The sequence below is a fragment of the Petaurus breviceps genome, unplaced genomic scaffold, assembly GCF_028583685.1.
Source record: "Petaurus breviceps papuanus isolate PSGF00001 unplaced genomic scaffold, PetGlider_PUasm1.0 90604, whole genome shotgun sequence".
NCBI classification, from domain to species: domain Eukaryota; kingdom Metazoa; phylum Chordata; class Mammalia; order Diprotodontia; family Petauridae; genus Petaurus; species Petaurus breviceps.
Window position 1 is genome coordinate 1,372,521 of NW_027187285.1, and position 27,306 is coordinate 1,399,826.

General features: G+C 37.8%; 1 long non-coding RNA gene across 1 annotated transcript in view; it reads left to right on the forward strand.

The window, feature by feature from the left end:
* The first annotated feature begins 1,030 nt into the window (after positions 1–1,030).
* Positions 1,031–27,306, forward strand: part of LOC138142805 (uncharacterized) — a 59,859-nt gene continuing 33,583 nt past the window's right edge. Inside the window, exons 1-2 of the long non-coding RNA XR_011163544.1 lie at positions 1,031–1,227; positions 1,961–2,116. This is a non-coding gene — a long non-coding RNA (uncharacterized lncRNA). The remainder of the gene's footprint in view (positions 1,228–1,960; positions 2,117–27,306) is intronic.

Below are 27,306 nucleotides of genomic sequence, written 5' to 3' on the forward strand. Positions count from 1 at the left end.
AGAGCCAGAGTGAGCAGCTTTTGTTGCTTAGACAGAGCCTCAGGTTGTCTGTACCTTGGTGTGCTCATAGTAGATACAGGGTCTGTTCTGCTTTGCAAGTTCAGAAACTCAGTTTTATCAGTTCACCCAAGGGGTGATCAGGCTTTGAGGAATTATACTCTCAAGAAACTGATTTATAAAGCAGAATTCCAAGTTATTAATTTACCATGAAACCTCTGCCTGATTCACAAACCAGTCCTGGTTTTCTGAGCAGTGCCCTTCCTCCCTAGAGGTAAGTCCACTCCAGAGATCAAATCACAAAAACTTAGAAGATTGTTTGGTAGGTATGAAATCAGAGTAAAAAGAGCTGAATGTTCTCAGGGGATATTCCCACCAAGCCAAAGTAGCTTGATGAATTTGGTTTTGCCACGCTTAGGACATTTCTGCCTGAAGAGCCAGAGTTGATCATTTAGAATCAACATCTTTTCTGCAGCTGGAGAGTGCTGGATAAACACTAATAAAGTCCTACTCTGAAACTCTTCTTTCTCAGTGTTCCTTATCAGGTGCTCCAAAGCTTCCATCATTATACTATGGTTTTCTGATAGATGTGATTTCTCAGATTAGCTCATTTGACATTTATTAAATCTTAAATTTCAGCCTTCCTTTTAAGGAAGGCACCCTTAGACCCTCCCTAAGATTGTGAAAGCATCCTTTTTAGTATATATAGTTGTAGTTATAGGCACTACAATTTATAATCCCTCTTGTTAGGGGTGTTATTTCAGCATACAGATCATCTCATCTATTTTATATTGAGGCTTATCAATTCTAATTTGAAGATGGAGTTTTTCTTTTTTACCTTGTTCCCAAACTGTGGAAGAACACCCTGCTTGGGGCACCCTATATATTGACTATATTTAACCACTTCAGACTAATTATAGGAGTTAGATCTAAATATAAAGATTGAGATTGGCTCATGTATGGCATGGGTAACAGCTGTCTCACTTGGGACTTGGACTCCCCCTCTCCAGAGGAGACTGTAATTTCTACTTTTTGTGGAGAGCTGATGAAGGGCTTATGGCTGGAAAATTTCTCCTTTCCTTGCCTTTCTCTAAGGAGTGTTTGGGGATACAAATATATATCTATATATCGCATCTCAAATGTTGGTAGTCTGGGATAAAATTCTTTGGAGAGGCTTAGAATACATGCCACTTCCCTCAAGAGAACATTTACAACAGGAGAAGACTTCAGGTAAGGCTTAGCACCTGAATTGAACCTTAAAAAAAGGCAAAAATTTTAAGGGGCAGTGCAGAGAGAGTGTACTGAATCAAGTCCAAAAGCCTTGGCTTGGCATTCAAGGCCCTCTACAATCTGGTATCATGCTAGTTTCTCTCATTCTTCCCCTGTACGAACCCTATGTTCCAGTCAGAATAGTTTTCACCCTGTCCCCAGGGAATGCCATATGAATTTCTGTCTGCCTTTATTTCATTCTGTCATCCACTTTCTCCTTTGTCCCCACTCAATTCCATTTTTTGTTCAAGATCTAACACCAGTGCCACCTCTTCCAAAAAGCCTTCCCTAATCAATCTGGTTGAAAGTGATTTGTCTTTCCTCCAAACTATTATATCACTTAATGTTTGTATCACTTGTAGCATATTTGTCAAATATTACCTTAGAGTCATCTAGGTATATTCAAAATTCATTTTCAGTGGCTCTCCATTGCCTAGCCTAGAGGATAAAACCCAGACTCCTTTGTGTGCCATTCAAGGCTATTCACAAGCTGATTCCAACCTGGTAGTACAGCTTTAACTTATTAGGGTCTTCTCTACACACCCTATACCTAGAAGCACTTACTAAATTTGCTATCTTTGTTCATGCCATTCCTTATCCAGGAAAGCCCCGCCCCCCACTTAACTCCTACCTGGTGTCCTTCATATTCTAGGTCATCAGCTTCTTCCCTGATTTTTTTTTTTGTTTGTTTTAGGCTAAATGCATGAGAAGCCAAAATATCAAAGGATCATAGGCTGAGAGCTAGAAAGGAACACGTAATAGAAGACAACTAGTCCAGTTTACTTATTTTAAAGATGAAGAAACTGATAAAAAAAAAAAGAATATAAATGACTTGTCTAATGTCACACAGGTAAGTATGCAGCAGAACTGGGGTTCAAACCAAAATTCTCTTATTCTAAACTCAGTTCTTTTTCCACTATAGCAACATAGATCCATGGAGACATTTGGATTCCCAATTTTGTTAACTTGTGTTGAAAAAAATAATTCAGTCTTCTTTTTTCTAGCTTCAACTTCTGAATTCCACATTCCTGACAAAAAGCTAAACTCTTTGAGTTTGGGGAAAGAGTCTGCTAGAGGACAATCTATTTGTCTACTGCATCAGAAAAAAAAATTCTCCCCAATGATGCCTAAAATTTGATCATTGTTTTTTTTTGGTTTAACATGGATTGGTCTTTTTTTAAAGCTAATCTCTCCTTAAATTTTCATTCATTATTAATGTCTGAATGTGAATGAGTTTATCAGATTTCTAATTCTAAAGACAGATATAGCTGATGGACAGGTACTGAGGGTTGAGTATATTTATGGTTGATTGGAGAAAGAAATACTGATTTTTGGATCATAAGGCTGGAGAGAAGCCTAGGTGAGGGTCAGTGTGGAAGAATTGAGTACCTGGGTTGAGGAAATAGGGCAGGGGGAAGAGGAATATAGAAGAGGGAGAGGGAGAAGAACTGAAAACAAATATGACCACCTTCACAATTTTGTCTCAATAACCCTGCTCATCTCTGGGAATACCCAAGGAAATAAGGATAAATCAGTTTGGGTCCTGCACATTCAGCCTCTTTGCACAACAGATATCAGTGTAATAATCCAGAGCCAGAGATCAAAAGTATCTTCTGAAAGTGATAAGCAGAGTAAGAAATCTGATCTGATGTCAGGGACGGAGGAATTTTTTTAACTTTCCTAAAAGCCAATTCTTTCATGTTCTCTCAATTGATGTAAAAGAGACAGTCTTGGGTCTGTATGATGCAAAAACATTGATCCAATAAATTCCTGATTGAGAAATGGGGCTTTCAGGTTAACAGAATATTCTAGTTACTAGAACTAGAACCAGACATATACACAGACAAAATAAGAGGCCACCAATCAAGTGTGACTTAAGTTTCTTTGGGAAGTTCCCCCAAATGCTTCCATTACCACAATGCTAATGCCTGAAATTCCAATTAGAGCTTCATTCCTTAGATCTTTGGTCCCTGAGGAAGCGAAGCCCATGGTAAAGTCGTGCTTTAAATAAAGTGACTGTCTTTACAATTCTGTGTAAAGAATCTAGAACAAGGGTTTTTTTGGGGGGGGGGCTTTGTTTTTGTGTGTTTTTGTAGGGGGTGATGATGGAGAAGAAAAGAAAACAAAGTCATTAGGCATACAAGTGGGGGTGGCCGATATTAATGTGTGGGGAAGGGCAGGTAGGGAGTATTTAAGGCCAACTTTACCACTTTCATTTTTGTAGGTCTAGTCTTGCTATGAAGTCACCATATATACTGCATATGGATTACCAGCTTTAAAAATTGTGGCAAAATGTTGAAGAGAGTGTTTATATTAATTTATTTTCATTCACTCCCACCTCCCATTTCTTTAACATTCTCTCTCATTCTAGCACTTCTCTGTTTCTCAAGGATGCCCAGTGCCCTCATGTGCCCTCCCTAGGCAGTGCTCCAGAATCCAAATTTATACCTCTTCTCCTCCATCAAAACTCCCACTTTCTCAGGGCTCTCTCAGTCAACGATGAAGGCACAAAGTAATTTTATACTTTATAGTGTAACTGATTGATAAAATTCTCCTTGGAGTCATTTGCATTTCAAAAGAAGATGCTTGGAAATAATGCATTAATTTATATGAATGAACCTCTAATGGCAGAATTTCAGTTACCAGAATAATAGGAAATGGATTCTATGATATTGTTATTTAGATCTTTTTGGAACTCATCAAAATGTACTACATTGGCAGACACCTACTCTGACTTCAAATAGGACAAGGCATGTTAGTCAATAAATATTTATTGAGGACCTACTATGTGCTAGGTGCTACACTAAATGTCGGGAATAAAGAAAGACAGAAGAGAGTCCTTGATCTCAAGGAAGTCACAATCCAGTGGTAGAGGCAACATGTGAACTACTATGTATAAACTAGTTATATACAGGACAAATTGCAAATAGTCAACAGAGGAAAGTCAAGAGAGTCAAGGGGGGTTTAAAGAAAACTTCTGTAGAAGGTAGGATTTTAGCTGGGACTTGAAGAAAGCCCAGAAGTAGAGATGAGGAGGGAGAGCATTCGAGGCATGGAGGTGAGCCAAAGAAAATGCTGGGAGTCTGAAGTCCAAAGATGAAATTAGATCTGGATTAGAATACAAGAGAAGCATTCAAGTATAAGTTCCAAATCAAGGACCTTATTTTATTTATGCATCTTTGCATCATACTCAAGTACTTTGCACAGTATTCAATGATGTATGTTGGGTGAATATGCCACATTATACACTAAGATTACTCTAAAGATGATTTATCTTTGAGGGTTGAGAAGGGTCTTCAAAAACTTTCAGTGACTTGGGTCAGCATTACAAACACTAATTACCATTGTGAAAGGATTGAATTTGGTGGAAAGAAGGCTAAATGACAGAAACAAATATATTTAGAAAATGAAGGAAAGATGAGGAAAGCTTTGAATGATAAAGAGCTTGACTTAATGTATTTTAGAGGATATCTAAACTTTAAATTTAAATATTTTTGACCTTTGATCATATTTTACAAAAGTTTGTTGTTATTGAGTTGTTGTAGTCATGTCCAACTCTTTGTGACCCCAACTGGGGTTTTCTTGGCAAAGATGCTGGAATTATTTACCATTTCCTCTTCCAGCTCATTTTACAGATGAAGAATTGGGGCAGAGTTAAGTGACTTGCCCAGGGTCATACAACCAGGAAGTGTCTGAGGCTAGATTTGAACTCATGAAAATGAGTCTTCCTGACTTCAGGTCCAGTTCTCTATCCATTACATCACTTATTCTCGAAAATACTGGGGAAATATTATAGTCTCATACCAATATAGTTGTGCCCTCAGCATCTTTACTATCATTATAGAATCACAAAGTCTCACAATGTTAAAGCTTGAGGAAATCCTGAAGATCTTGTTCAACTTCTTCCATTTATTGCCTGTACAAATCATTCTACTGCTTTTGCCTCCATTTATTCAACTATAAAATGAAGGGGTTGGGCTAGATGATTACTAAAGGACTCTTTCAGCTTTAAATCTTATGGTCAAGAAACATCTCATGAAGGAAGTAAAATTAAAGTCATGCCTTGAAAGTTAAACATTATTTCAATTGGTGAAAGTGGAAGGAAGAAGACATACTTGGCTGAAAATAGTTTTATCAAAAGTAGGTACTGGGGCTGTATTATCAGGAATAGAAGGTGGTTCATTTGAGCTAGAGAGTACAGATATTTTAGGATGAGGAGTCAAAATATAGAAATATAAGATATGGCCATAGATTGTGAGTATATATACATACATTAGTACCAAATGTAACTTAAAAAAAAGGTTAAATTCAAATTCATTGGTAATTTGTTATAGCTCATTAGTATCCAGTATTATCTCTCATCATTCCATTTGAGCAAATTTTGATTCTTCAGAGATTTTGATGTTTCATGATTCTTATCTATAAATCATAACTGGGAAAATATTGTTGTTGATTTCAATGTGAGTATTTGTCAAGTAGTCTTTTTGGAAACATGTTATTTCAGGTGTGGGCACTGATAGAAGTGTGCTAATATTCTGTTATTTTAATGGGTACTTGTTACTTCTTATTATGGAAATTAGCAGTCTTTAATTTCGTTCTCTTGAACCTACCCTATCTGACTGAGTGTACAGAATGAAGTTTGTTCTCAATGATGAAAAAACAGATGGGTGTTTGTTTCAGAAAGAGGCTTAGGATTACTAAAAATACTACACAATTTATCAAATACAATACAACCTTCCCTCTTTCTTTTTCAATTTGAAGTTCTACTCAATTGTGCATCTTCAGTGTCTATCAAGATAAACATACTGATAGACCATTTCCTCCCATCAAAACTCACTTCCTCAATGTTCTTTCAGTCAACTGTAAAGGAACAAAGTTATGCCTGAGCTGTCTGTTCAATTACATAGCAAGTTCAAGACAATAGGTATTCTTCACTCACTCAGTTTTTCTACTGTAGATGGTTGGCATGATATCTTTTGAGTGTTAGTGACTCAAATTTAGAAAGCTCTGTTGTGGTCAACATGATGCCACCCATGAAAAGGAACAGCTGGTTGACTGCACCAACTCTCTCTTCCATATGGACTGTACTCTGAACATCTTCCATGATAGTGACAAACATCTTATGTCTCATAAACCTTATGCTTTAGTGATGTTAATAATCAGAAGATTGTGGCACAAAATTATCTCTTTTGTTAAATAGTTTATATAATATTTGCCATAGAGGTAGTTAGGTGGTGGATAGAGTGCTGGGCCTGAAATCAGGAAGACCTGAATTCCAATCAAGTTTCAGACACTTAATAGCTCTGTAACTCTGGGCAAGTCACTTGGCCTTTGTGCACCTCAGTTTCCTCAACTATAAAATGGTGATGATAACAGCACTTACCTTGAAGCGTGGTTTTGAGAATCAAATGGGATATTGGTAAAGTGCTTTGCAAGTGTCTGGCATGTAGTTGGCACTACAAAAGTCTTATTCCCTTCCTCCTTTCCTCCTTTGTTGAAGGAAAAACTTTAAAGGTGCACTTTGCTTTACCATGTTAAAAACTATTTACAGTCAATAATCACAAAATTTCAGAGTTGGAAAGAACTCTAGAATGTATATATGATCCAAGTTATACCTCACCAAGAATACCCACTACAACCCTTCAAATGCACTGACCTAGATTTTTCTTAAAGACATCTAATGTGGAAGCCAGCTCTATATTTGAGTACTTCTAATTGCTGGGATAATTTTTTCTTTACATAAAGCTTAAATCTATCTTTTAAAACCTTCTTTCTTTGGATTTATTTTTGGCCTCTAGGGTCAAGCAAGACAAGTCTAATCCCTCTTCTATTGACATTCCTTCAAACACTTCAAAACAGTTTTCATCTTTCCCTCCCTTCCTTCCCATACCCCTGACTTAAGTCTTCTCCTAGCTAAACATCCCCAATCCTTTCAACTGGCATCCATTTAGTAAGGCCTTATAGACTTTAAGCATCTTGGTCAGTCTCCTCTAGCTCATCAGTGCCCTGAATTGAACACAATACTCTAATCATGGCAAACCTGGCAGGAGAAGAGTAAGTCAAATTCAGTCACTCAAAGACCCTATCTGGGTATACATTTTCAAACTTGTAAGCCCAGTGCGATATAAGTTCCTAAATGAAAAAACTATTAAAATTTTGTGTTTCTTTTCTCTGCCTAGCATATCATATGGCACAAATGAGTCAGGTTAGACATGCTTTTAAAAACAACAAATTTACCCATTATAAATATGTATAGTCAATCAAGGCAAATTTCCATACTGGGCACATCCAAAAAATAAATACCTGTCCCATTCTGCATATTGAGTCCTTCATCTCTCTATCAGTAAGTGGGTAGTATGTTTCATAATTAGTCCTCTGGACTCCTGGTTGTTCTTTACTCTGATAAGATTTTAGCATGTTAGTAGCCTCTCACATCTATACACAGTAACTTGTTCATCCATTCTTCAGTTTATGGGCACCCCCTTAAAACTCCTATTCTTTTACTGTAAGCAGTCTCGTAAAACAAGGAATAGTTTACCTGTCAGACTTGTGGAGAGGGAAAGACTTTATGACTAAACAAGAATTAGAGAACATTATAATGTGTAAAATGGATAACTTTGACTACATGAAATTGAAAAGCTTCTGTACAAACAAAGCCAATGTAACCAAGATTAAGAGGAAGGTGGAAAATTGGGAAAGAATCTTTACAACCTATGTCTCTGACAAAGGACTCATTTCTAAAATATAAAGAGAATTGAGTCAAATTTATAAGAATACAAGTCATTCCCCAACTGATAAATGGTCAAAGGATATGAACAGGCAATTTTCAGAGAAAGAAATTTAAAATATCTATAAGCACATGAAGAAATGCTCTAAATCGCTATTGATTAGAGAAATGCAAATCAAAACAATTCTGAGGTACCACATCTCACCAGTCAGACTGGCTAAGATGACGAAACAGGAAAATGACAAATGCTGGAGAGGATGTGGGCAAATTGGAACACTAATGCATTACTGGTAGAGTTGTGAACTATCCAGCCTTTCTGGAGAGCATTCTGGAATTATGCCCAAAGGGCTATAAATGATTTCATACCCTTTGACCCAGCAATACCACTCCTAGGGTTATATCCCAAAGAGATCGTAGAAGTGGGAGGAAGACCCATGTGTACAAAAATGTTTATAGCAGCTCTTTTTGTGGTGGCAAAAATTGGAAATTAAGGGGGTGCCTATCAATTGGGGAATGACTGAACAAGTTGTGGTATATGCATGTTATGGTATACTATTGTGCTATAAGAAACGAGGAGCAGACGGTCTTCATATTTACCTGGAGAGGCTTAAAAGAACTGATGCTGAGTGAGAAGAGTAGAACCAGGAGAAATTTGTACACAATTACAGACACAACCTATGTGTGATGACCAACTCTGATAGACTGGACCCTTCTCAGCAATGCAGTGATATAAGTCAATCCCAAAAGAGTCATGATGGAGAGAAATACGTGCATCCAGAGAAAGAACTGAGTTTATATCCAGGTGGAAGCAAAATACCCAATCTTTTTCCTTCTCTTGTTTGGTTTTATGTCCTTTTTACCATTTTTCATTCCATCTGATACAATCTGTCTTTATAACCTGACTAATATATAATGTGAAAATATTTACAGATCCTATACTTGACAATATGCCACCATGGGGAAGGGGAAGGAAGGGAGGGGGACAGAATGTGAAACTCAAGGAATTGTGGAATTGAATCCTGTAAACTAAAAGGAAACAAACAAATTAATTTAAAAAAAAAAGCTCTGCCAAGGAAAAGGATATAGAAGGAGGTAAGAAACAGAATCCCAGGGAGATGCTCGCTTCCTTTAGACAGCGTGAAGAAGCAAAATGAGTTTTTTCCTATAAATAAAGATCACGTTGGTTCTATTTTGAGGGAGAAAATTCCTATCCTTTGCCACCTTAAAAAGAGTTATAAATAATTTTGTACATCCTTTAAGTTTGTTTTGCTTAGGAACGATCCTTCCCTTAATTTGCCCTTTCACTAATTTCACCTCTTCCTCCTTCCCCTTTCCTTCCTATTTCCCTGTTGAGGAAAATACATTTTTATACCCAACTCCATTTATGTCTATTCTTCCTTCTTTTGACAGGTTCGAATGAGTGAAATGCCTCTCTAGACCCTCCTCCTTTGCTTGTATAGATGTCTAAATGTATATCCTGATTGTGAGAAATAATTTTCCTCCACCTTTCTTCCCTCCTCCCCACCACTGTATTCATCTTCTCTTTTCATTATTTTTAAGGTCATCAAGACATAATAGAACCACTCCTAAGCCTTGTTTAATTGTATTACTTTGTGACTCCTGGTGATGATAGGGTTCAGAAGGGACATATGTATCATCTCCCCATATTTGAATATAAGCGGTTTGTCCTTGTTTAATCCTTTATCATTGTTCATTTTTGTTTGCCTTTCTATGTTTCTCTGTACTCTTGTGTTTGAAATTCAAGATTTCTTCACAGATCTTGTACTTTCATCAGGAATGTTTGGAAGCCCTTGTTTTCATTAAAGGTCTTTTCCTCCCCTTAGCATTATACTCAGTTTTGCTGGGTAAGTTAATACTTAGCTGTAATCCCATATCCTTTACTTTCTAGACTATCATATCCCAAGTTATCTGTTCTTTTATAATAGTGATTGCTAAATCATGTTATCGAATCATCAAATCAAATTTTCATGATATTAGCTTCTTGGAACTTAAATTCTTTCTTTTTAGCTACTTGCAGCAATTTTCTTTGACCTGCACGTTCTGGATTTTGGCTATGTTGATGTTCCTGGGAGTTTTTATCATGGGGTTTCTTTCAGAAAGTACCAGTGGATTCTTTCTATTTCTATTTTTCCTTCTGGTTCTAAGAGATCTGGCCAGTTTTGTTGTATTCTTTCCTGAAATATGATGTCTAGGTTAGTCATGGTCTTCAGATAGTCCAATGATTCTTATTTTTTTTCTCCTTGATCTATTTTCAAGGTCAGTTGTACTTGCCATGAGGTATCTTATATTTTCTTCTATTTTTTACCTTCCTGGCTTTATTTTAATATTTCTTGTTGCCTCATGGAGTTTTAGTTTTTATTTAGGCCACTCTAATCTTCAGGGACTTTGTTGCTTGGGCAAGGTTTTAAACCTCTTGCACCAAGTTAATAATATCCTTTCCAATCCTTTCTTCCAAAGCTCTTATTTCTTTTCTAATTTGTTCCTTAAGTGCTCAAATTATATTTATAAAAACATTTTAAATTCTTGCTTCATTTCTTCGAGGAATTCTAGCTGAGTTCGTGTCTGTGCTGTGTTTTCTCCAAGGCATTGATTGTAGATGTTTTGGAGTCATTCTCTTCTGTGTTTGTATCTTGAATATCCTTGCCACCATAGTTTTTTTAAGGGTGGGATTCTTTTTTTTGTTGTTTTCCCATTCTTCCAGTCCACTTCCTGACTTTAGGCTTGATGTTACGGCTGGACTCTGCTATACTTCTAAAAGTAAGGGCCTGGGCTGGTCCTTTCACATCTTTCTTGTAGTATTGAGCATTGAATGTTATTCCAGGATCTCATGAACAGGCTAAGGACCTGCAAACTTTCAGTGTTCCCAAAGAGGCATAACCCAGGGTAAACTCTAATTGTTATCTTGCTGGTCTGAGTTTTGCAAGTTCCTGGTATGGGTTTGACTCTGTGAAAGAGTAGCCTCTCCCCCATGACCCAGCTAGAAAGTTCTGTTGCTTCATAGTGGCGGAATTGAAGATATTCTTCTTTGACATGGGATTCCTGCCTTGGTTATTTTGTTGAAGGCTGGGTTAGATACTTTAAGCAAGATGCTGCTCTGTGCCAGGGACCTAAGACTTCCTACTGCTTCTGCTGGCTTATGAACTTTCTCCTTTCTCTATACACAGTACAGTCTTTTTTTACCTAGAAACACCACTCCCCTGGACAAGTTACCTTCTCAGTTGGGCCTGGGTCTATGACCTAGAATTGGGTAATAGGCAAATACATCTCTCAATTTACACCTGTCCCCATAGAAATGACTTGGTATGAGTTTGGGGGTAATTCATTATGGATCTGAGACTTTTTCTTGCCCTGGTGCACAGCTTCTGTCTGGTCACAAGTAGCGTGCTCCTGGCCAAGGATATATATTATTTCCCAATATATTTTCCTATGCTTAGGTGGGCTGGACAAATCACTTACTGTGACTCTTTCTGGATTTCCCCTTCAGGATTCACTCTGACACATCTGCATATGTTTGGAGGGGTTTGTGGAGGGGAATTCACCAGACTACTTCCTACAACTTTGCCATTTTGACTAAATATTTGTTGAAATAAATGATATGTAGCTGGGTGGTATAGTTGATAGAGTGCTGGGCCTGGAGTCAGGAAGATTTATCTTCATAATTTCGAATCTGGTCTCTGATACTTATTAGCTGTGTACTAGGAAAGTCACCTAACTCTGTTTGCCTCAGTTATCTCAACTGTAAAATGAACTAGAGAAGAAAAATTGTAAACCACTGGTATTATTGCCAAGAAAACCCCAGTGAGGTCACAAAGAGGCAGACACAACTGAAACAACTCAACAATAATAACAACAAAAAACTTGGCAGAGTCTGGATCAACTTAAGAGCACCTTTAGAGGCATGAAGTACCAAGTACTTGTTGTCGACAAGCATGATTTTTATACTATCAAGACCCAGAAAGCATTAAAGCACATAAGAATGCAAATGCCTGGCAGGGAGACAGAACTTCATCGTGGGCCTAAGCATCCCGACGGCAATTCCAATCCCAGTAACCACCGTGATCGAATGTCTCCAGGTATCATGGAAGATACAGAAGAATTACAAGACAGCTGCCTGACATTAAGGAATTTACAATATGATTGTGAAAATGACACTAACAGATGTGAAAACAATTAAATTGTAATAGAGCAGTCAAAATAAATATCCCTCAAATTCACAGGATAATAAAGTCTCAGATTTGGAAAACAACAAAGAAAAAATTTAGTACAAGCCATTCAGTCCAACTCATTCCTAACGAAGGGCTCCCTCAGTGGTATCGTGACTGGTCAATGAACCTCTGCTTAAAGACCTCCAGTAATAGGGACCTCATATCACTACTGTACAACTCTGTCTGGAAGTCTTCCTTTACAACAAGTCAATGTTTGACCCTCCACAACTTCTACTCATTTTTCCTAAACTTTTCCTCTATAGCCAGGCCAAACAATTTTAATCTCTCTTCTAGATTTATTGCCCCCCAAATATTTGAAGACATATTCCCACTGTTTGTCTTCTCCCTGCTAAAAATCCCCCATTCCTTCAACCAATTTTTGTACTCGAATAGTCTCTAGTTCTCTCACTATTTTGGTCTTCCTGTTTTAGAAACACTTGTTTGTCAGCATCTTTCCTAAAATGTAGCTCACTGAACTGAACCTAAAGATACAGATATGTTTAGACCAAGGCAGAGTACAGATTAATGCCGTCAGTTGGAACACGATGAATTTCTCAGTGTAATTTAATGTTGAATTAGCTTCTTTGGCTGTCATGTCACTCTATGACTTGTCTTAAGCTGCTTATCCACTAATATTCCCTAGGTCTTTTTACCCATGACCTGTGACTTCAGTCCCTGCTATCTTTCTGATTAGGAGTTCCCTGACTACATTTCCCTACAGGGAATCATAAGATAATAGAAGTATGAATAGAAAGCAGAAAAGTCAAAAGGATTTGACAGCTGACTAAATATGAGGACAGAATCAAAGAGAACCTTGAGGTTATAAACATTTGAAATTGGGTGAACGGTTGTACCAACAACAGTAGCAAAGTGACAAGGAGGAATAGATTCAGAGGCCAAGGGCAGGGTCCGACAGTGACTTTGGTTTTTGATAGATTACTTCTGAGATGCCTTTAACACACATAGGTTAGAGGAATACTATATGCAGTTATGCATCTCAAAAGAAAAATCAGAACTCATCTGCACAGAGGTGGTAGTTGAATCTATGAAAGTGAATGAAATTAAACTAATTTTCTTTCCCTTTTTATTCTTTGTTACAATAAATATCTTGCTGTGTGTAGAAGGGGAGGGACATATTTGGAAATGGTGATGTAATTTAAGCATTAAATGAGACTACCAAGATAGAGCGAGGCAGAAAATGACCAAGGTCAAATGTTTGGAGAAAAATCAATTTAAGGGGTCAGAAGGAAGTTAAGAAGCTTGTGAAAGATACAGACAAAGAACAAATAGAAAAGCAGGATGAGAGCCAGGAGAAGGGCGCCATATTGCTGAGGGGTTGGGGAGAATAAGGCCTTGCGCCAAGTACTTTACAAATATTATCTGCCTTGATTATTACAACAACCCTGAAAGGTGTGTGCTGTTATTATCCCCATTTTACAGTTGAGGCAAACAAAAGTTAAGGGATTTGCTGAGGATCATATAGCTATGAAGTCTCTAAGGCCAGAATTAAGGTTTTCTGGACTCCAGGCCCAATGTTCTGTCCATTATTCCACCTAGCTGCCTCGTGACAGCTTAATAAATAAATACAAATATTAATAAATGTATAATATAATGAATACATTGGTGTAACAATTAAGATATAAACAATAATAATATTAATAAATAAAAATGAGCACTTAACAAATGCTTATTGAATTGAATTGAAGAATAGTAGTAAAGGGAAAGCAAGAGAAAGAATAGTAGCCAGAATAGCAAGAGTCAAAATGATTTTCTTTTTGAGGATTAGAGAAACTTGCGTATGTGTATAGGTTGTATAGGTACCTGGGGAAAAGTAAGAGGTAAGGAGGAGATTAAAGATGCATGATGGGAAATGGATACCCTACATCTCTTCTAGGACCTTGCTTTAGTAATGATAACAAGGGCATAGTAAGACTGAGAAATCTTAACAAATAATGGAGCTAATTCATCATCTATGATTATAAGAATGAAGGTGAGAGACTGATGAAGGAGAGTATCCAATAGCAGATGTTTTCAATAGTTTCAAGGGCTATAGAGTTTCCACTATGCCTATGCTTTTAGGTGTGAAGTCTAACCACTATGGTACTAAGTAGGGCTTACTGTTTTTTTTCTCTACTATGTAACTAAACTTGGCAGTCATTAATATCATGGTGGAGGACGTTACCTTCCAGGTTCTGTAGATATCTGACTCCAAATCTTCAATGGATTTTTTTTTAATGGAAGCTTCAATTTCTTTTTGTCAAAGGACTGAATTACAGTGGAGAGATGGGATACTTTCCCAAAGTCACAAAGAGGAGGTAGGACCTTTGACTAAAAAAGCACCATAACATAGAGTTGGAAGGGATCTCTGAGATAGATCAGCCCTCTTATTTTATGCATGAGAAAACTTATAGAGATGAAATGGTTTGCCTAGGGTCACACAGGTAGTAAATGACAGAGTAAAAATTTGAACCTAGATCTTCTAACTCCAAATCTGGGGTTCTATACATATATTACCCTCCCCTCTCTGCAATGGTTAGTCTTAGTTTTCCTTAAGAATTATTGTAAGGCTACAACTGGGAAATAAGATATACAGGTACAGGCACTGGGGTATCGAAATCCATCTTGCCCTACTGGAAAGTCAGAGGTGGGATGGGGGAGGATTATAGGAGAGAGCAGATTGGGGGAGGGGGTAGAGAGTGGGATCACTGTTTTGGGGCTGTGGGTTGGGGACAGACGGGGAGAAAATTTGTAATTCAAAATCTTGTGGAAATGAATGGAAATGAAATGAATAAAAATAAACAAATTTTAATTTAAAAAAGAATAATTGTAAGGAGAATATGAGAATGACTGAGTAACATGGGGAAATATATAATTGATGCAAGCTAAGTAAGCAGACTCAGGAAAATATATATGCAGTCACTGTAATAATGACAGAAAGGAAGGAAGGAAGGAAGGAAAGAAGGAAGGAAGGAAGGAAGGAAGGAAGGAAGGAAGGAAGGAAGGAAGGAAGGAAGGAAGGAAGGAGGGAAGGGAGGGAGAGAGGGAGGAAAGAAGACTATAATTATAATAACCAGGTTTGTCCCCCAGAACAGAGCTTAAAATGTATACTTCTCTCCTTTCATTACAGAAGTGGGGAACTATAGATATGGAATGTCACATATACTGTAAGACTTAATTGATCTGTTGTTTGTCTTACTAAACTTTTTATTCTGTTTCTTTTTGAATCTTTATTGCAAAGTGATGGATTGATAAGTAGGGGAAGGATTTATTTGGAAACAGATGTATGTAAAAATATAAAAAGCATTAATAACAAAAAAGGAGTTGTCTGGGAATATTCTAGGCAGTGCAGTGGATAGAATATTGGACTTGGAGTTTGGAACACCTGAGTTTGACTCCTGTTTCAGCACACTTACTTCGTTACCCTGGGCAAGTGACTTCTTTTGGCTTCAATTTCCTCATCTGTAAAATGGGAATGATGATAGCACCTACCTCCCAGGATTGTTGTGAGAGGAATAGCATATGAAAAATATGTTATAAAATCCTAAAATCCCATATGAGTGCTAGTTACAATTATTTCACATCAGTATAGCACACTAGGTTGGGAGTCAAGAGACCTGGGTTCTAGTCTTGGCTGTCATTAACAAACTGTGATTTTTACCAAGTGTCTTAACCACTCTGGGCCCAATCATATAAATGCAGATAATATTGATCATGTAACTTATCTCACAAGACCAAGGTAAGGACCAACTGAGATAATCTACTTTATTGGTCCTGATATCGCCTATACAGAAACCAAGTACTATCTATGGTCAGTTATTTTTCAATGTATACTTGCATCTGAGAAGCATCACAGTGTACTGGAAGTAAAGCTGGCTTGGGTTCAGTAAGACCTGGGCTTCCTGATACATACTGATCCTGTGACTTAACTTCTCAGTGCCCCCAATTGCACTACAGTTGCAATTCACATTGGTATAGATACTTTTTGACTGGGAGTTCACAATATTAGTGAAATCATGGATCTAGACCATTTTTATATCTATTTTTTTTCAAAGACTCTATTTTAGGGGGTACACCCTATATTAGGAGTGACCTATTGTCAGAACCATGTGAATATAAATGTAAAAAGTGAAAACATTTTTGAAAGCATAAAGGTTTATTTAAAACTGGCCTCATGCTTCAGTGGATCTGGTGCCTTCTTAGCTAGAATGATTTCAGAGGCTGCTGGAAAAGCTCTGATGCTCTGTGAAATTCCCTAATGCTTTCCCTTCCATCCCAATAGCTTAATGTCCTTTATTTCATGACAAACTTCAACCTTCCTGCCCCCTCCCCACAGCCCCTTTAACGTGAGATTGTGATCTTTACTACAATGCAAATCTTCCTCCTCCTACAGTCTTAATTGCCTTTGTTAACTCTCCCAATCTAGCATAGGGCAATGCACACAGCAATAATAGCTCATGTTATTATATTTGAATTCACTGCAGATAGGGCTCCTGTCCTAATGCATGATGGCACAGTTGACAGGACCACTGATGGCCCAGGTTATCTGAGAAAACTGACATTTGCTGAACAGTCCTGTGAGGTAGATAATGGAACATTATTATCCCTGTATTACAAATTAGAAAACCAAAGCTCAAAAGAGAGGTTAAGTGACAGCATCATGGAGTTAACAAATGTCAGAGCCCTGGGTCCTCAGATTCAATCCGCTGTTCTTTCCTCTGCATCAGGCTACCTAATGTGTAAGCTATGAGTATCAATGATGAATATGAAAGTAGGTTCTGAGGTGCTTGCTACATGAACTCAGATTTGTGGAGCACTTCATGGGTTACCACTACCCTATTTGGAGATAACTTATACAAGTACTGCTTCTTCCAGTTTGAAACTAATTTTCAGGTTAAGTGACTGGTCCAAGATCATAGACTAAGCACAGGAGGTAAGATTAGAACCCCAACCTTCTGCGTCAAAACCCACTGTTCTTTCTACACTGCAACATGGGCTTTTCTTTGAGAGAGCTAAAACCACAGATGCAAAAGTAGGCTTTAACAGGTAAGATGTTAACATAAGGCTGAGTGCATGGACCACCAAAGTCTAGAAAATGAGAATATGAATGTTGAGGACACAAAGTCAAACTTCTCTGTCCTCATTATTTTGTTGAAGGCTAGTCCTGTTTCTAACCAACATCTAGCTGCTAATGAGGGATCAAAGGATCATAGATCTAGGGCTGAAAGGGAATGTCTCCTTATTTATATTTATCTGTGTGTGTGTGTGTGTGTGTGTATATATATACATATATATATATATATATATATATGTATGTATGTATGTATGTATGTATAGGAACTAAGACCCAAGAATGGCAAAGTGAATCACCCAAGGTCACCCAGCTAGTAGGTGACAGGGCTGGGATTCAGACTCTGGTCTCCTGACTCCAGGTCCCCAAGTCTTTCTACTGAATTGTGCTGCCTTCCAAAATAGGAATATTTTCACTAGGGGCCCAAGTAAGTAGGAGGATAATACACTTAGAATCTAAAAGGATCTGAGAGGTCATCTACTCTTATTTTGCTTTACATATCAGGAAACTGAGGTCCATGGATTGTGTCCCTTTCCCAAAGTTTCAATGGTAGTAAGTAGCAGAGCTAGCATTCAAATCCCAGTCTTCTGATGCCACATACAACACTCTTTCCCCTGCACCTTGCCAAAGGGCAGAAGGCTAGTAAGTGGTGAAGCTGTGATTTTAAGTCAGATTTCCAGACTCCACATCCATTACTCTTTCTACCAAACTACATTCCATAATTTTATAGATGTAGGAACTGAAATTCTGAGAAGTGAAATTATTTTCCTGGGGTCACATTACTAATAAATGGAAGAGGCAGAATGATAGTTGTCTTCCAGTATTTGAAGGTAGCGTCTTGGAAGAGGGGTTAGATTTGATATATTTGACCCCAGAATGTAGAATTAAGAGCACTAGGTGGAATCTGCAGAAAGGTACATTTAAGTTGGAGGTGAGAAAAAACTTCTTAACAATTGGAGTCATCCAGTCCAATGAACATTTAGTAAGCACTTCCTGTGTGTCAGGCATTGTGCTAAGCTAACTGAAAGCACAACAGATGGGTAATCTTGGGACACAGTAGGTTTTCCCTCACTGAGAGGCTTCAAGCCAAGGCTGAATGACCACTTGTCAGGAGCATTGTATTCTTATTTGGGGATGAGTTGAACTAGATGATCTCCAAGGTTCCTTCTAACTCTGAATTTCTGTACTAAACTATACCAAGATCAAGCATCAGAGGAGAACTTTGATGGAACCACATGATCAGGGCTTTCAATTTTTTTTTAATCTTTTGTTTTTACATCACTTTCATTTTTTAATGGAGCCATCCAAGATGGGGTCTCTTCAGGAGACAGGCCTAACATTAAGAAGTTGGGACTGGAGGGTGGGATAGTGAGGGAACAAGTAGCAGAGACTTAAATTTCTCAGTCTGACCTTCACCCCTATGGCATTTGGGGGGAGGGAGGTGTCCCTGGGAGAGTGGCACTACAGTGATACCAACCTAGGGGTTGTGGGTTGGTAGAGGCAGGGACAATGTTGTATAATCCTATGCTTGACAGAGGACCCTAAGGCAAGCTGCTGGACAGCTCCTTATAGGGAGGAAAATTGGCCCAGCTTCCTCCTTTGAGAGTCACATGGCACTATCCTTCCTTGACCAAAGCTCCATTAGCTTTGTGCTGCCTTCTATACTCTTTCTTAAATACAGTGTTCCATCTGCCATCTCTTTGCCTACCCCATATGCCTGGAATGTAATTCCTGTGCACATTTCTGCCTCTTAAAATCCCTAGTTTCTTTTGAGGGTCAGTTCAAAAACTAGCTTCCTCCTAGCTGCTAATGCTCTTCCTTCCCAACTACCTAGTATTTACTTTATACATATTCTGTATGCATTTAAATATGTGCATGTTGTTTTCTCCTTTTAAAAGTAAACTCCTTGAGGGTGGAAACTGTTAGGCTTTTTTTTCATATCCCAAGAGTTTGGCATAGTACCTTGAAAGTCACTTACCCTTTATTTGATTCAGTTTCCTCAACTGCAAAATAGGGAAAATGACATAAGAGTACCTACCTCACAAGACTGTTGTAAGGATCAAATAGTATCTGGAATGTAACAAGTGCTACAGAAATGCTTATTCCTTTCCCTTTGACTCTCCCCTTGTTTGTAGCTGTTCCTTAATAAATACTTGTCAATTGGTTGATTGATTAATAGTTTTGTTTCTGGCTACCAAATTTACATACTGTGAAGAGAACCATAGAAGGAAGCCAGGGAATCAGCTGCCCTGAGGTTCTAAATTAGAGCAGAATACTTTCTTTCAACAGGCAATGTTTCTTTTTTTTTTAGGTTTTTTTTTTAATTTATTTTTAATTAATTTGTTTGTTTCCTTTTAGTTTACAGGATTCAATTCCACAATTCCTTGAGTTTCACATTTTGTCCCCCTCCCTCCCCTCCCCGCCATGGTGGCATATAGTCAATATAGGATCTGTGAATACTTTCACATTATATGTTAGTCAGGTTATAAAGATGGATTGTATCAGATGGAATGAAAAATGATAAGAGGACATAAAACCAAACAAGAAAAGGAAAAAGATCAGGTATTTTGCTTCCACCTGGATATAAACTCAGTTCTTTCTAGTTCTTTCTCTAGATGCACATATTTCTCTCCATCATGACTTTTTGGGATTGACTTATATCACTGAATTGCTGGGAAGAGTCCAGTCTATCAAAGTTGGTCATCACACATACATTGTGTCTGTAATTGTGTACAAATTTCTCCTGGTTCTACTCTTCTCACTCAGCATCAGTTCTTTTAAGCCTCTCCAGGTAAATATGAAGACCGTCTGCTCCTCGTTTCTTATAGCACAATAGTATACCATAACATGCATATACCACAACTTGTTCAGCCATTCCCCAATTGATGGGCACCCCCTTAATTTCCAATTCTTTGCCACCACAAAAAGAGCTGCTATAAACATTTTTGTACACATGGGTCTTCCTCCTACTTCTATGATCTCTTTGGGATATAACCCTAGGAGTGGTATTGCTGGGTCAAAGGGTATGAAATTATTTATAGCCCTTTGGGCATAATTCCAGATTGCTCTCCAGAAAGGCTGGATAGTTCACAACTCTACCAGTAATGCATTAGTGTTCCAATTTGCCCACATTCTCTCCAGCATTTGTCATTTTCCTGTTTCGTCATCTTAGCCAATCTGACTGGTGAGATGTGGTACCTCAGAGTTGTTTTGATTTGCATTTCTCTAATCAATAGTGATTTAGAGCATTTCTTCATGTGCTTATAGATATCTTTAATTTCTTTCTCTGAAAATTGCCTGTTCATATCCTTTGACCATTTATCAATTGGGGAATGACTTGTATTCTTATAAATTTGACTCGATTCTCTGTATATTTTAGAAATGCGTCCCTTGTCAGAGACATAGGTTATAAAGACTCTTTCCCAATTTCCCACCTCCCTCTTAATCTTGGTTACATTGGCTTTATTTGTACAGAAGCTTTTCAATTTCATGTAGACAAAATTATCCATTTTATAATGTTCTCCGATTCTTGTTTAGCCATAAAGTCTTTCCTTCTTCACAAGTCTGACAGGTAAACTATTCCTTGTTTTACGAGACTGCTTACAGTGGCAATGTTTCTCATAAGGGCTCAATCAACACTTTCTGAAACAATAAGCTTGGGTAAGCTCTACCATTCACACATCACTATCCTCTATATTTTTGATATGTAGTGATAACAGACAATGTTCTTGGGACATAGTTTCCCTGTGGCATCAATCCCATTCCAAATGGGTTTTTAATCTCTCCCCATTTCTTTTCCTTTACTAGTTAACCTAAACACCAATCTTCTTTTATTTAGTGGATTGGCCCCTCTAATCATGGGAATAACCATGTATCCTAGCTTTCCCCGCTCTTTTCCACCCAACAATGGCTCTGAGGATAATAGACTACCACTTGCCTCTCATTTAAATGACTGTATAGTACCTCTGATGAAGGAGACTAAGAAAAGGCATGCTAGCTTCTTCTAGATTCTTAAAGCTTTTACTCAGGCCTCAGACACTTCAAGATGCATTAGGCTGATTATGGGGAATTTTCCTTCCCCAATAATCATACCTTTGATCATCCTGTCTCTAAAGGGCATCATGTCTATGAAGGGCATGATGTTAGCTATTCCTGCTTAGGAGAAAATGCTGGCAGATTGCCTCTCCCTAATTGCTTCCTGTCTTTAACGGTTCTCCTTGCTTATCATCTATCCCTTCCCCCAATTTTCCTTAATATCTTTTCATGGCAATTGCATTGGAACTCAAGCATCATCAAATGAAGAACTCCCATCGGTGACTCTCTTCCCTCATTTCCTTTGTGTCTCTTTCCTCCCAGACTTTCCATTTGTTTCTTTTTACACATTCTACTTGTTTTCTCTTGAAAACAAGTTGCTTGTTTTTTTGCTGCTTCTCCAGATCAAGGGTCCTTGGACTATAACTCCAGAACTCTTGTGATATTTTCTTAATTTGGATGCCTGTCTCTACTCCACCAAATCTAATACCTCATCTGTTCATTGTAACTATTCAGTTCACTGGAGTTGATTAAGCATTTTTTAAAAATATATAAAATATTCATGAGAATTGGTTTCCCCCTGATTCTAGCTCTGGGGAAATAGAAAGAAATAGCTGGCAGTGACAAGATGCAAACAGACTTCCTTCCTTGTGTTCTCTACCAGGATAAGGTTTTATGATGAGAGACAAACCAAGGAAAAGTTCGGATTTGGGGTTTAGAGTAGAGAAACCTTCCTGGGTATGTGCCACTATCCCTATATAGTGAACAGAGGCTTGTTTATCATTTAGCTTCATGTGGACAATGAGCTGCAGCACACATCGTCATGTGTGAGGCCCCAGCTGCTGAGTAGAAAGGACAAAGCTTTCCCCTTCTTGAAGGCCATTTCCTTTTTGAACAATTTGAGCAATATAAACACCTATTTTAAACCAAACTACTCTAACACGAATTCTTCTTTTCATGGAAAGCCTTGCAAAATTCATGGGAATTTCATGATTAGAAAAGAGGTTGCTTTAGAAGAGGCAGAGATTAGCTGGAGAGGTTTCTGAACCTCAGGTCGGAGGAAACAAAGACACAAGTTCTGGAACTATACTGGAGATTGCTTTTTCCAGGATAACTTTGGGTGGAGGGAAAATAAAGAATGCAAATGACACATAAGGAAATCTCTAGCATCAGGACAATTCTGTGTGATCCCAGAGACTTGTAGGGACCCTGAGTCATGGAATTCAAAAAGGGAAAATAAGTAACAAGTATACATTTTTTTAATGTTAAAAAAGAAGAGGTAGAGGGGCTCCAAAAGAGGAAGAGATAGAACTATCTATACTCTGCCCTAGTCAGTCCGTACCTAGAGTATTGCATATAGGTGAGACACCATATTTTCAGATGGATATTGACTAATTGGATTGCCAGTGGAGGAGAGAGTCAGGGATAGTTCTTGGGGTGGAGAAGTGGATTATGGGGAGAGATTAAAACCATGTCTAAAAGGGAAGGATATGTTTAAGATGGAGAAGTAAAGGTTTATGGAAGGTATAATAGCAGCCTTCAAACTACCATAGAAAAGAAGGATTTTATACTTAAGACCTAGATAAAAGTACCCTACTACCCTACCCTTTAATTACTAATATTTTCACATGCTACATAAAAATTCTAGAATTTTTATTAAAAGTAATTTATGAAAAAAAACCAAAGACCTAGCCTCTGCAATGAAGGAGCTTACAGTCTAGCTGAGAAGACAAAAGGAACACATGAAAATGGCTAATTCTATAAATGGCAATATTAAGTAGATGTAAAATAAATAACTGATTTAGTTTGGGACTTTACATCAAAGTTTGCTTTGATCTGGCTCTCTAGTCCACTTTCCCCTATTTTAACAGCAAATGCTTTCTAAATGGGTCACTCAACTATAAGTCAGAAACCCTACTAGAGAAATGAAAGAAAACCAAAGCACAAAGCTTATATATCCTAATGAGATTGACTCAAGTTTATTTCTATAATAAGTCAAGGACCTTAATACAGACTCAAAGGTTAAAAATATGAACACTGCAAGTTTTCTTCAAAGCAGTTCTAGAAAGAACATGTCATACTTCTGGTCTATAGAGCAAGTCCCATGATATTACCTGTGCCATCATTCTAGATCAGTTTCTGAGTCAGAGAAACTCTGGCAAACTCTGGAAAATGTATTGGGCCTGCTGCAATAGACTTATTTATAATTCAGAATCCAAGAGCCTACTGTAAGGATATTATTCATTGGGAGTTTGGATAAGACACCCTATGGCTCAGCAAATGTAAGATTAGCACATGGCAAGCAACAAAAATAACCCCCCCCCAAATCAAGATATCATTGTTTGTCCTAGATTTCTTATTTAATTCTTAATTCTCCTGAGCAAAACTCTAGACTCTAAAGGGGAGGAAGCAAACAAGTACTTATTAAGTATCTACTATGTGGCAACCACTGTGATAACCTCATTACAATTATCCCAAATATTTGGTATACATATACCTGTGTGTGTGTGCAATAAATGAACGGTTGAGTTTTATTCAGAACTCTTGTTTAATATTTCATATACTGACAGGTATTGAGACAGATTAGTAGACAAGTGCAGGGACCACCAGAACAGTGATGCAGATGATAAGTGCTGTGGGGTTTTACAGGAAAGAGACTGAGAACTGGAGGGAATTGAGCACTTCATTCTCATTAGCCCAAGCAGCTGTACAATTTTACCTAAGAGATTCACTTTTCCTACTAAACTACACCTAATTTGGCATTGTGGTTGATGGATATTATATCATAAAATCAACCTTTTAAAGGTAATTCAGGAAATGTTGTCATGCTTATAGGACCATAGATTTGGAGCCCAAAGAGACTCTGGAGGTCATCTAATGCAGCCTTCTTCACATAAAAATTGAGGAAGCTGATATCCAGAAAATTTAAGTGACTTGGCTTATAACTTCTATAACTCTCCATTCTACTAATTACCATCATAGTTGATCCAATTTCATTATCAAGAATGAAAAATAAGATTTTTCAATGTCAGTCAGGTTCCTCCTGGAACCTTATGGACTAGAAGTTAGCTAACCAGAACTCTGGCTTTGGTTAGACATGCTAATAAACAACATTTTAAATTCAGTTAAACAGATATTAAGAGCCGACTCTCTACAAGGTACTCAACTTTGTGGAAAATAAAAAGTTTAGGTAAGACACAATTCTTGTACTCCAACAGTTAATAGGCTAATATTCATACTCCAAAACTAGCTATCAGTGAATCACTGTTACTCTAGAGGAGTATAAATAACCAACTATAGAGACTAGACCTCACCCATTCATTTTTAAAATTCTTAACCCATTCTGTAATTGGACATGGAGGCCCTCTTGGGTCTGTGAAAGCTGTTTGAGTATGGCACTACCTCTAGCAGGTCATTCCTAGCTGGAAAGACTTCAAGACTAGGAACTGAGATAGATTATCCTACAACTATTGTCTGAGGACAGGCATGGCTAAATTTGGAAGGGCTCATCACAAACTTGGCTCCAGAGTAATGAGGTTTTTTGACCGCAATAACCCCCCAAAATCATGTTTTAAATCAAATAAGGGTTTCAAAATTCATTAGAAGGAAGAGTTCCCACATTAATGAAATCATAGGTCCTTGTAGTATTGAAGCATCAGCAGTCTTAGGATGAACTAGACAAAATGTTGTTTGTTTTTGTCTGCAGTTGATTCCAAGAGGAATAGAATCATAGAATAGACCTAGAAAGGAACCACAAAGATCAGTCAATCCAGATCTAGCTGAAATAGACTGAGAGCAGTCCAATGAGATTCATACTTTGGACACATAACCCAAATTCCAAGTAGCTTTTGTAAACTGGAAAAGAAAAAGTGACACTAGAAGTACAATTCAGAAGCATATACCTGGGCAAGGAAAATAAAAAGAAGAAACAAAAGACAAAGAGGATCTGGCTGTAAATCAGAATGTCAGAAAAGGATTTGAGAATACATAGGGCATCCAGTAACAAAAGGATTTCACTTTCATTCTTGCTGTAGTATTTCCCAGACTACCATGATCATCAATGGGCTCTACCAAAGGACATTAGAGAACTTGGAGATATTTTATTCAAAAAAGATTAAATATTTGAAAAGTCAGATATCTGAGGAAAATTTTGAGGAAATAAGATTTTTTGGACTTGGATTTTGGTCATGAAGGATAGACAGATGTTACATTAGAAAAAAATCTTTCAAATCCACTAAAGGATAAGATACATACTAAATAATCGCTTCCTTTCTGGTGAGTTAGCAAAAGCACAAGGTAAATTCTTACTTTCTAGCAATAAAATCTCCATGAGACAAAAAATGCAGCTATTGCTTGGCCCAGATTCATTTTTGCCCTTGAACTGGATTTGAAGCACTGACTTGACCTGAGGACCTTGTATTAAATTAGTGGTCTTTTCAACCAGATTTTTGGATCATCAAGAGATGACACTTTTGAGTTGCATTTCTGAAAATAATAAAACCCCAAATAACAAAGATACGTGTAATCAATATACAGATATGTACATACACAGATATGTACAAACTAACCTCTGGGGCCATTTCACATGAGAAAGTGTCAGACTTACTCATAGATCCAATAAGTGAGTTCCCCTCACCCCCAAATAACACTGGCATGAAATAATGGTGGGCATTTTACAGAATAATGAAATCACAGATTTAGAGCTAGAAGGGACTAGATATCATCTAGTCTAACTCCCTCATTTAAAAATGAGGAAACTAAGCCCCAGAAAGGTTAAGTGATTTGCCCAAGGTTGACTAGGTAGTAAGGATCAAAGATGAGATCTGAAAGCAGATCCTCCAACAGAGCCAATACTTCAGGTATTGTCTGACCAGGGCACAGTAAAATGGAACCAATGCTTCCTCACTCTTGGACACTGCACCTTCTCTGTGAACATGCCATTCCATCTCCCACATGCATACCCTTGTGTAGACTCTCTCATGCCTGGAATGCTTTATATCTTTACCTATGCCCCTTGGAAATCTTTAGCTCTCTTCAAGCTTTAGCTCAAGAGTCAAATCCTTCAAGGACTTTTCCCCTGATTTTCTGTAATCGAAAATACTTTATATTTATTTCATATTAATGTTATATTTACTTCTCTTGGACTGTGTTGTGTATCCTTCTAGTGTAATGTACATGCTCCTTGAGAGTAAGAATCAGCTCATTTGTTTTTTTTTAATTTCTGTCTCCTGGCATAGTACCTAGTAGTTAGCAGATACTCAAAAATACCTGTTATTTGATTAATTCATGGAATAGAAGGGAAATAAATTGATCTTGGAATGGAAAGAACCAGGAACAGCAGAGAAGATATAAGAAAAGAGGGTAAGAAATGAGCAACAAGAAAAAAAAGAAAGGGAGGAAAGAACTCTAGGCGTGTATGAGCATTCTTGGAAATGAGAACCTTTCCTTCACTACCCTGGCTCTCTCCTTCCCTCCCCCAAAGTTTAGCTTTGTAAAATCTAAAAAGAACCCACCTCGACTCTTCTTGTCTTCTTTCTCAGCTTGCTCCAAGCCAGGATCCCATGGTTAGAGGGAAAATATAGCTAGAGAGTAATAGATACACTTCAGTAAGACCCAAATTCACCTTAGAAGAGCATGCCCAGAGCCCCCTGGGCTGGAGCTATTCAATCATTCATGATACCACTTCAAAACCCAGTTCTTCCACACACAGCAGACAGTCAGTTACATTCACATGCCAGTTTGGAGAGGAAACTCGAGCTTTGAACTGATTAAGCCCTCAAGGGTGACTAAAAAAAATCCCTTCATAGATACAGTATTTGCAGGAGCTCTTGCTCAAAATGGATGGGGATTTCTCATAAAGCTTTTCAGGTCACAAAACAGGTCACCACCTGTGAACAAAGGCCCCCAGGTTCCACAGAGCGCATGAGAATGTCTCACAGGAATCAATGGCTTATTCTTCTTCTTTCAACCAATGTTGTTACAAAGGA